This window comes from Notolepis coatsorum (assembly GCF_963971535.1).
Source record: "Notolepis coatsorum genome assembly, chromosome: 9".
In the NCBI taxonomy this organism is placed as follows: Eukaryota; Metazoa; Chordata; class Actinopteri; order Aulopiformes; family Paralepididae; genus Notolepis; species Notolepis coatsorum.
The window spans coordinates 84,687,548-84,696,340 of record NC_140173.1 but is presented as its reverse complement, the minus strand read 5'-3'; the positions used below and the strand labels follow the sequence as shown (position 1 = coordinate 84,696,340).

Here is an 8,793-nt window from a genome sequence, read left to right as displayed (position 1 = left end):
TTAGAGGTACATTTGTGGTTTATTCAGTACGCGTGCACGTACGCGAGATAGTGCAGAAGGCGATGCCAAGCTAAGCCACTAACGATACAGAACAGGTGTTTCAGGTCTAAATGGCTTAGTACTGTTGACATTACACTGCTTGTAGTTATTAGTAAATCAAATAGCATTAATAATTACAGAAAATTATCACTAAAGTGCTATCTGTTGCAGCTGCACATGCAGCTGCACACTTTTCCATAAAAATAGCATATTTGTATAAGTGTGACCATTTCTCAAAAACAGAAAATCATGTATTTTTTTTAAATACAGAAAAGGATCACTAAAGTGCTATCTGTTGCAGCTGCACTGCACTGTTCTCCATAAAAATAGCATATTTGGATAAGTTTGACCATTTCTCAAAAACAGAAAATCATGTATTTTTTTTAAATACAGAAAAGGATCACCAAGTTACCATTTCTCAAAAAATATAAATAAATACAGAAAATAAGCACAAGTTCACTCAGTGGAAATTTCTAGCTCAATGCGAGGTCTGCTGCTGCCGGCTAATAATACGGTCAATACGTGGGGAGATCTTTGACAAGGCAACACGCATGTCATCCTCAAGGCTCAACTTGGCCCTATATTTTGTTTTCAGAGCCGTCATGGATGAAAAGCCAGCTTCACACAGATATGTGGTGCTGAATGGTATCAACACCTTAACTGCTGCATCATGAGATACCCGACTTTCCAGTTGGTGTAGTCCACGACGCTGTTGTCGATCCAGTGCCACTCACCTGAAATAAGGAGAATCGGGATGAGATAATACTAATGCATGAAAAAACAGGTTTCAAGAGACTAAATTAAGTTTCGCATAGCGAAAGCTGGTAAGTAGCCACACACTATACCGAGCGACTGAACACTCGTTTCTCAAAGCCTTCCGTCACTTCTAGAATGGACTACAAGTAGGGCTGGGCGATATGACGATATTATATAAATATCGGGTACAGTTCATTAACGATACACTTTTTCAACGTATCGTGGATATCGTGATGTTTTGCCCAAGAGGATTGTGTCGCGTCAATCTGTCCACACGTTACTCATTCATATCTCAGCCTGTGCTGAGATATGCCCATTCCGCGGTCTGTTAATAAAGTTTTCAATCAGACAGATGTATGGAAAGGCTTTTATTATAACATTCGTTGTAGTAAAATCATTATGCCTCATTTAGTCAAGCACTGGTCTCCTACTCGACGGCCGCGGGGAGCTAACGTTAGTAGCTTTGTTGATGTTTAGCACACGGGACATTCAGGAAGTCAAACGCTTGCCGATTGGTGCTAAGAACAGCAGGGCGGGTGCAAGCGGTGTGACGTCATTGGCAGACTCGACTGTCAATCAAAATGATTATGTTTCCGTCAGAATGAATGAATGAAAACTGTATTAAAAGGTTGCAGAATGGGTACAATACAGTACAGGAGGATGAAGACCAGAAAAAGACTTTCGGCTTTTTTACATAAGGGTCCTCCATTTTCAATTCATCAAAACATTTAGAGACATACATATATACAGTAGTTTCATAAAAATGCTAAAATGCTATTTATTGATTGATTGATTTAAAACTTTAACATATTGCAGAATGGGTACAGTACAGCTCAATACATACAATTGTTAAGGGGATGCAGACCAGAGAAAGACTTTAGTCTTGTTTACATCAGGGTCCCCCATTTTCAATTCATCATATTTCATATCTAAATCATATAATATCTCATATGCAATATATAATCTAATAATCTAAATCTAATATAAAAATGCTAAATGCATGGGTATTTTATTTTGTCTTTAATGTTAGCTTGCAAACTCAAATACTGTCTTGGTAAGCCTCATAATGAATTGTTTGGGGTAAAAAAGAAAAACATCGTGATGTGTATCGTGTATCGCCGAAAGGTCAGAAAATATCGTGATATCATATTTAGGCCATATCGCCCAGCCCTAACTACAAGTGTTTTGTTGATTTACATCCACATCACTATTCATTCATCCTTATGCTGTTACTGCCGTCGGATTAGACTTTATTTGATTGGAAGAAGATCCCTCTGGAAAGAGTCGGGATTTGATGCAGGATATCGGCGGTATTATGCTAATTATATTTGTATTTTAACTAACCAGGTCGCAAATTAACCGCAAACAATAAAAATATTTTAGTTTGATCGCCACCGCGGTTGACCGCAGGCACTCGCCCACTATGGATCAGCCCACGCAAAATTTGTGTGTGTGTGTGAGAGAGACAGAATGAGGGGGAGAGAGAGGGGGAAGAGAGAGAGGGAGAGAGAAAGGGAAGGAGAGAGAGGGAGAGAGAAGGAGAGAGAAAGGGAAGGAGATAGAGGGAGAGAGAAAGAGGAGAGAGAGGGGGGAGAGAGATGGAGAGGGAGAGACACAGTGGGGGAGAGATAGAATCTGACAAGACAGAGAAATACACTTATTTGTTTGAACTGTATTATCCCTCGCCTGTTACACTTTGTGCATGTGTGAGAGAGAGAGAGAGAGAGAGTGTGTGAGATGGAGAGAGTGTGAGAGAGATATGGAGAGTGTTCATTCAGAGAGTGTTTGAATGAAGTACATTTGCTGAAATACAGTTGTTCTTAATTTTCACAGTTGTTCTTCATTTTCTCACTTGCTATGTGAGAATGTTAGTTATTATGTTCTCAATTCCCCTTGCATTGTTTGAGAATTGTGTGGAAGAGTTTGCTAGTTCTAGTACCCCTTTCGTACAAGTTAACAATAAATAATGGTATTAGGAATAACCACTGGGTTAGTATATTAGGACAAGTGCATGACAGTAAGGTTAGTTAGGGTTAGATATATTTATTAATTGTATTTCAGATATTGGTTGAAGAAGTGTGTCTTTAGTCGACAGCAAAAGATTGGATGAGTTTCGGCTGTCCTAACTGTGGTGGGAAGTTCGTTCTACCATTATGGGGCAAGGACTGAGAATAGGCGGCTTCTCTTTGATGACCCTCCCGGAGCTTGGATAGGAGTAGGTCTGAGGCAGCTGGAAGATGCAGAGCGTATAGGGGTCTTGAGGGTGTGTAGTTAGAGACCATTGACCGGAGGTAGGCGGGAGCCGTTCCCTTTGCCACACGATATGCCTGGTCGAGGGCCTTGAAGCGGATTCGTGCGGCAATGGGGAGCCAGTGCAGGTCCCTAAGAAGTGGGGTGACATGGGCCGACTTCGGTAGGTTTGAGATCAGGCGGGAAACTGCGTACTGAATGAGCATGTAACCAACAAGCATCTGTACGGGGGACTACCAAGGCTGAGCGACAAGGTGGCATCCAGGAGGATGAAACTTGCAGGTCACTGCCACCGACACCACGTACTTCCGACTAGCAAGCTAGTGCTCTGGGAGCCAACACACGGGCGACGACCAAGAGGATGTCCCACGCTAACATATGTAGACATACTGAGGAAGGACGCAGGTGTGGAGAGCCCTACGCAACTGGTCGGATGTATGGAGGATCGGGATGATTGGAATCTCCACTGGCGAACCCGTCTGAGGACGGCCAAATTAATGAATGACTACTGGTTTATTGAAGGTTCCCAACCACAGCCAAAAGAAAATCAAGGAGGCAGCCTTTGCGAATGATGCACCAAAGCCATGGAACACCCTATGGACATTAGGCTAGATCACTAAATATTTTCAAAAGTAAGCTAAATACGTACCTCGTTCACCGTAGCCTTTTAATACACTCTGCTACTTATACTCATTACATGCACAGTGATTATTGTACTGGAAAATTTAGCGATTTTATTGCACTGCACTATTGCACTATTTTATGCTAATTGCATGCTAATATTATGCCTATGTCTATTTTATGTCCATTATGTCTACATTACTGCTGTGAAGGTGCTATGCAAATTAAGTTATTATTATTATTATTATTATTATTATTATTATTATTATTATTATTATTATTATTATTATTATATAGAGATATTCAGACCTGGTGACCTCTTGCAGAGAGAGTAGTGGCTGTTGCTGCATGCTGCCGTCTTCCACGTTCGGTCCACGTCCATGTAGACAGGGCTCTACGCTAACCTTTTTCATTAGGGGCACAGGTGCTCCTAAATGAAAAAATTTAGGAGCACACAAAGAAATTTAGGAGCACAGTGAATTTTTTTCTAGTAACTGAGTTTATTAACAAACTCACATTTTTTTAAACAAAAATAAATGTACATGTATAGTAGTACTCTGTATGTGCATGTTCAAATGGGAACGGAACTGTGCAATAGCACCAAAGTCACTGGCCCACACTGTGTGTGCTAAACAAACTCACATTTTTTAAACAAAAATAAATGTACATGTATAGTAGTACTCTGTATGTGCATGTTCAAATGGGAACGGAACTGTGCAATAGCACCAAAGTCACTGGCCCACACTGTGTGTGTGTGCTAAACAAACTCACAAGGATGGTCTCTCCTTTCTCAATATGTACAAATCTCTACACTGGATGACTGGATGTGCCGCCGCGAGACGTTGTGTTTTACTACCGAATCTCTTCAGGTGCGGGTTTCCCGACACAAAGGGCGTATTGCCTGCCTGTTTCTGCAATATTTACAAAACATGACATTGTTTTCCAACTCTAGCCATGGGAAAATGTTTAGCCAATTCACGTTAAATTTGTATGTCTTCCCTCCGGCTCCAGTGGGTGTAGCATCGTTAGCTACAGTGGGTACATTGGGTGTAGCTTCGTTAGCTACAGTGGGTACATTGGGTGTAGCTTCATTAGCTAGTTAGCTACAGTGGGTACATTGGGTGCTACAGTGGGGGTAGTAGTGGGTGTAGCCTCGCTAGCATGCTGGCTAGCGTCAGTATCTTGGTTAACTATCACCTCTGTAACATGAGCTGCCTCGCCTGACTTCTCATTCTCCGGTATCTTTCGCGCAAAATAAAAATGAATGGGCAATACATGGCTGTATTGTCTGACTCAGACACTGACGCTCATAGATATATCTATGCTGACGCTAAAAATTGCTTTCAGTTTCCAGTCGCGTGACCACAGGAAACTCTACTGTGATTGGAACGTTTATGCGGCTGTGAACTGTGGGACTTGTAGTTTTTTAACGATTCTCGCAGCGGAGAAAAAAAAGGACGAATGAGGCTGTACTCTGCACTCGCCGGCCCCACTCGCACGCCGTGCGAGTACTTGATTTTGCAGGTTCGCACACACATATTTTTAGGGGCATATGCGAGCAATTTGCTCGCACTGTAGAGCCCTGACACAGGCGTCGTTCATTGTAGGCTCGTTTCTCCCCCATTTGGTGTAGCATGTCCTTCATGCTCTGTAAATAACTATGTACAGATACCGAGATGTCACACCATGTTACCTGTACCTGTTTATTGCACTATGTTTTTTTTTTTATTGGATTCTATTATATGTTGTACCACTGTATTGCACATCGTTGCGGGCAAGACCACCCGCATTTCATTGTATACCTGTATGCCGTGACAATTAAAACTCTTGACTTGACTTGACTAGGAAAGAGGCCAGTTGTCCACCCACTTGAACTGGCCGCCAGTCTGAGAAAAGAGAAGTCACAAGAGAGAACAAGATCCTCTGTGAACAAACAACTGTCTGACCCAGTGTCCTTGACCCTTTCACTGTGACAATACAGAAGGTTAGCCCTTTACTATCACACAACCGACGGCGATGCTCCATCATTAGCTCCACGGATGCAGAGCTAATGATGGAGCATCGCCGTCGGTTGCGTGATAGTAAAGGGTTAACCTTCTGTCGTGTGGCAGTGAAAGGGTTAACACATTGGTTGCCAGCCGGATATGACAATTTATCGCTTGGATGCCACCACGTTAATCAATGGGAGGACGAGCACATTTGCGAATGCATAAACTATATCTTAAATTATGGCTATGTGTCTAATACACCCGTCGCTTATCAATGACTTGCTTGCAGTCAAAGATGTACAAAACGGATTGTTTTTTCATCAGTACATTTCCGTTTTATACCGTTTTGAATACGAGTATAGTTTCGGAGAGTTCTAGTAATTTCAGAGAAATTCCACGAAAATAGCCATTTACTGGAATACACAAAACACATTGTCATTTTCCGGCTGATTTATGAATAGTTTTCAAATAAACTATAGATTATCGAGAGTATTTGTGTTCTTATGCACGATACAAAAGCGGGCTGAAAAATAATTTATTCGTGCCACGCTCAGCGCCTAACGCCACACACAGAGATAATAATAATAATTTATGGATAATAACTTATGGATCTGCAGGGTAATGAAGGCTTGTATTATCGGGTTCAGGATATTGGCCAGATATGCGTCGTCTGCTTGGCACTGCCTCCTGGCCTCGTCCCACTTCATCTTCTGGGCCACCAGTTTGAAGGAGTCATTGCCCAGCTTGTAGAAAGTACTAGGTGACACGGTTGTGGCGGGGACCACTATCTGAGAATCTGACACAATATGAAACAGTAGTTGTCTTTCAGAAACAAAAGTATGACAGTGTGTGAATGTACCTTGAAATGGATTTAAAAAGCTAGATACATACACCCTTTCACTACCACACTACCAACGGGTTAACCCTTTCACTGCGACAATACAGAAAATATCACAACTTCATTGTACATGAGAATAATATAGTCCCCTTCGGATGTATATATATTTTATTATCTCGTTTTCTTACAAAGTACTGTATATCTTTATGTCATAAACTGCATCTTTAGTACTTGTGTGAATTTAGCCGTACTGTATTGTACCCATTCTGCAATCTGTTAATAACGTTTTCAATCAATCACATCATGGGGGGAAATTAGCTAAGGTTTGATTTGTTTATTTAAGATTGCAGAATAAATACAGTAAAAACAACTGCTAATTGGGGTTGCATAACAGAGAGATAGAAAGTCTTGTTTACATCAGGTCCCCATTTTCAATTCATCATGACATACACGACATACAGATATACAGTACTGTTACATCCAGACATTTACTGTAGTTAGAGTATGGATAAATAGCTAACGTTAAATTAGGCTATCGATATACTAACGTTAGGTAACGTTAGCTAGCTAGCAAGCTATGAACAACCAGTACAGCTAACATGAACGTGTTTACCTACTCTACTTTCGTTAACGTTAGCTGACGTTATGAAAGCTATGATCTGTAATGTCAACTGGATAACGTTAGCTATTTATTCATCTATGCTAATATTGTCAGCTTATTTACTCACCCATTTTGATGTGTGTTTCTCCCGATCATTCAATACATTGTTGACGGTAGAACAATGTAGTTTGAGAAGCCGTGAGTCCGTGACCACTTCCGGTAAAACGATAGCAATTTATCCGGCAACTTATCTAATTTAACAGAAATCAAAATCTTTCTTCACATCTAGATTTGTAAATTCCACATAACCTTAGATGTTGTTCTTTAATGTGTCACAGCAGCACAAACATTCCCCACATTTAACATTCACAAACACTAAAACTACGATACCCAGAGCTCATCGCGCAAACTCGAAGCGAACATACGTCATCTCTCCTCGCCACGTCCTTTTACAATTCCTCATCGGCAACTTATCTAATTTAAAAGAAAATTAAAACATCTTTTCAAAATCTTTCTTCACATCTAGATTTGTAAATTCCACATAACCTTAGATGTTGTTCTTTAATGTGTCACAGCAGCACAAACATTCCCCACATTTAACATTCACAAACACTAAAACTACGATACCCAGAGCTCATCGCGCAAACCCGAAGCGAACACACGTCATCTCTCCTCGCCACGTCCTTTTACGATTCCTCATCGGCAACTTATCTAATTTAAAAGAAAATTAAAACATCTTTTCAAAATCTTTCTTCACATCTAGATTTGTAAATTCCATATAACCTTAGATGTTGTTCTTTAAACATTACGTAGGCCCCTTACCCGCTCGCGAATTGAACACCACCCCATACGTTAGGCTAAAACCAAAGATTTTCGTCCATCAGCCCGTTTTAAACAGCGTAAATACGACATTTCTCTCCGTTTTAAAGCAATCAACTTATATACGCCAACTCCCGCACACCTTAGCTAGTATCCCTCCGTTTTGAACAACAATCCGACGGTCGCAACATATTTTAAAACACATAATTTGTTGAGCTGGGGACTATAAACAGAACCGTGCACGGAAAGGGCTGTAGCGTATTTCTGTATGCCTAGCCCTGCCCCCCAGACTTCAGAATGACCCAATCAAATGTGCCCTATCATTGAAATGCAAATACCAGCAGCTACGTCATGTACCACGCCCCTAGACGTCCGCCCCCAGACGTTGCTACTCATCCCAGCTAGTTCATTCGCAGGTTGCAAATGAACTAGCTGGGTACCCAACTAGTTCATTCGCAGGTTGCGAATGAACTAGCTGGGTACCCAACTAGCTCATTCGCAAAATGATCCTTGCGAATGAACTAGCTGGGTACCCAGCTAGCTAGGTCATCTTTGCGAATGAACTAGTTGGGTACCCAGCTAGCTAGGTCATCTTTGCGAATGAACTAGTTGGGTACCCAGCTAGTTCATTCGCAAAATGGTCCTTGCGAATGAACTAGCTGGGTACCCAGCTAGCTAGGTCATCTTTGCGAATGAACTAGTTGGGTACCCAGCTAGCTAGGTCATCTTTGCGAATGAACTAGTTGGGTACCCAGCTAGTTCATTCGCAAAATGGTCCTTGCGAATGAACTAGCTGGGTACCCAGCTAGCTAGGTCATCTTTGCGAATGAACTAGTTGGGTACCCAGCTAGTTCATTCGCAAAATGGTCCTTGCGAATGAG

The 8,793-nt window shown here is 41.5% G+C and overlaps 1 long non-coding RNA gene across 1 annotated transcript; it reads right to left on the bottom strand.

Moving 5' to 3' along the window:
• Positions 1-503: 503 nt before the first annotated feature.
• On the bottom strand, positions 504-5,541 carry LOC311234537. Its single transcript, XR_014620106.1, has 3 exons — positions 5,469-5,541; positions 3,976-4,096; positions 504-773 (listed from the first exon to the last, which is right to left on the bottom strand). It is a non-coding gene; the product is annotated as an uncharacterized lncRNA (long non-coding RNA).
• Positions 5,542-8,793: the final 3,252 nt, after the last annotated feature.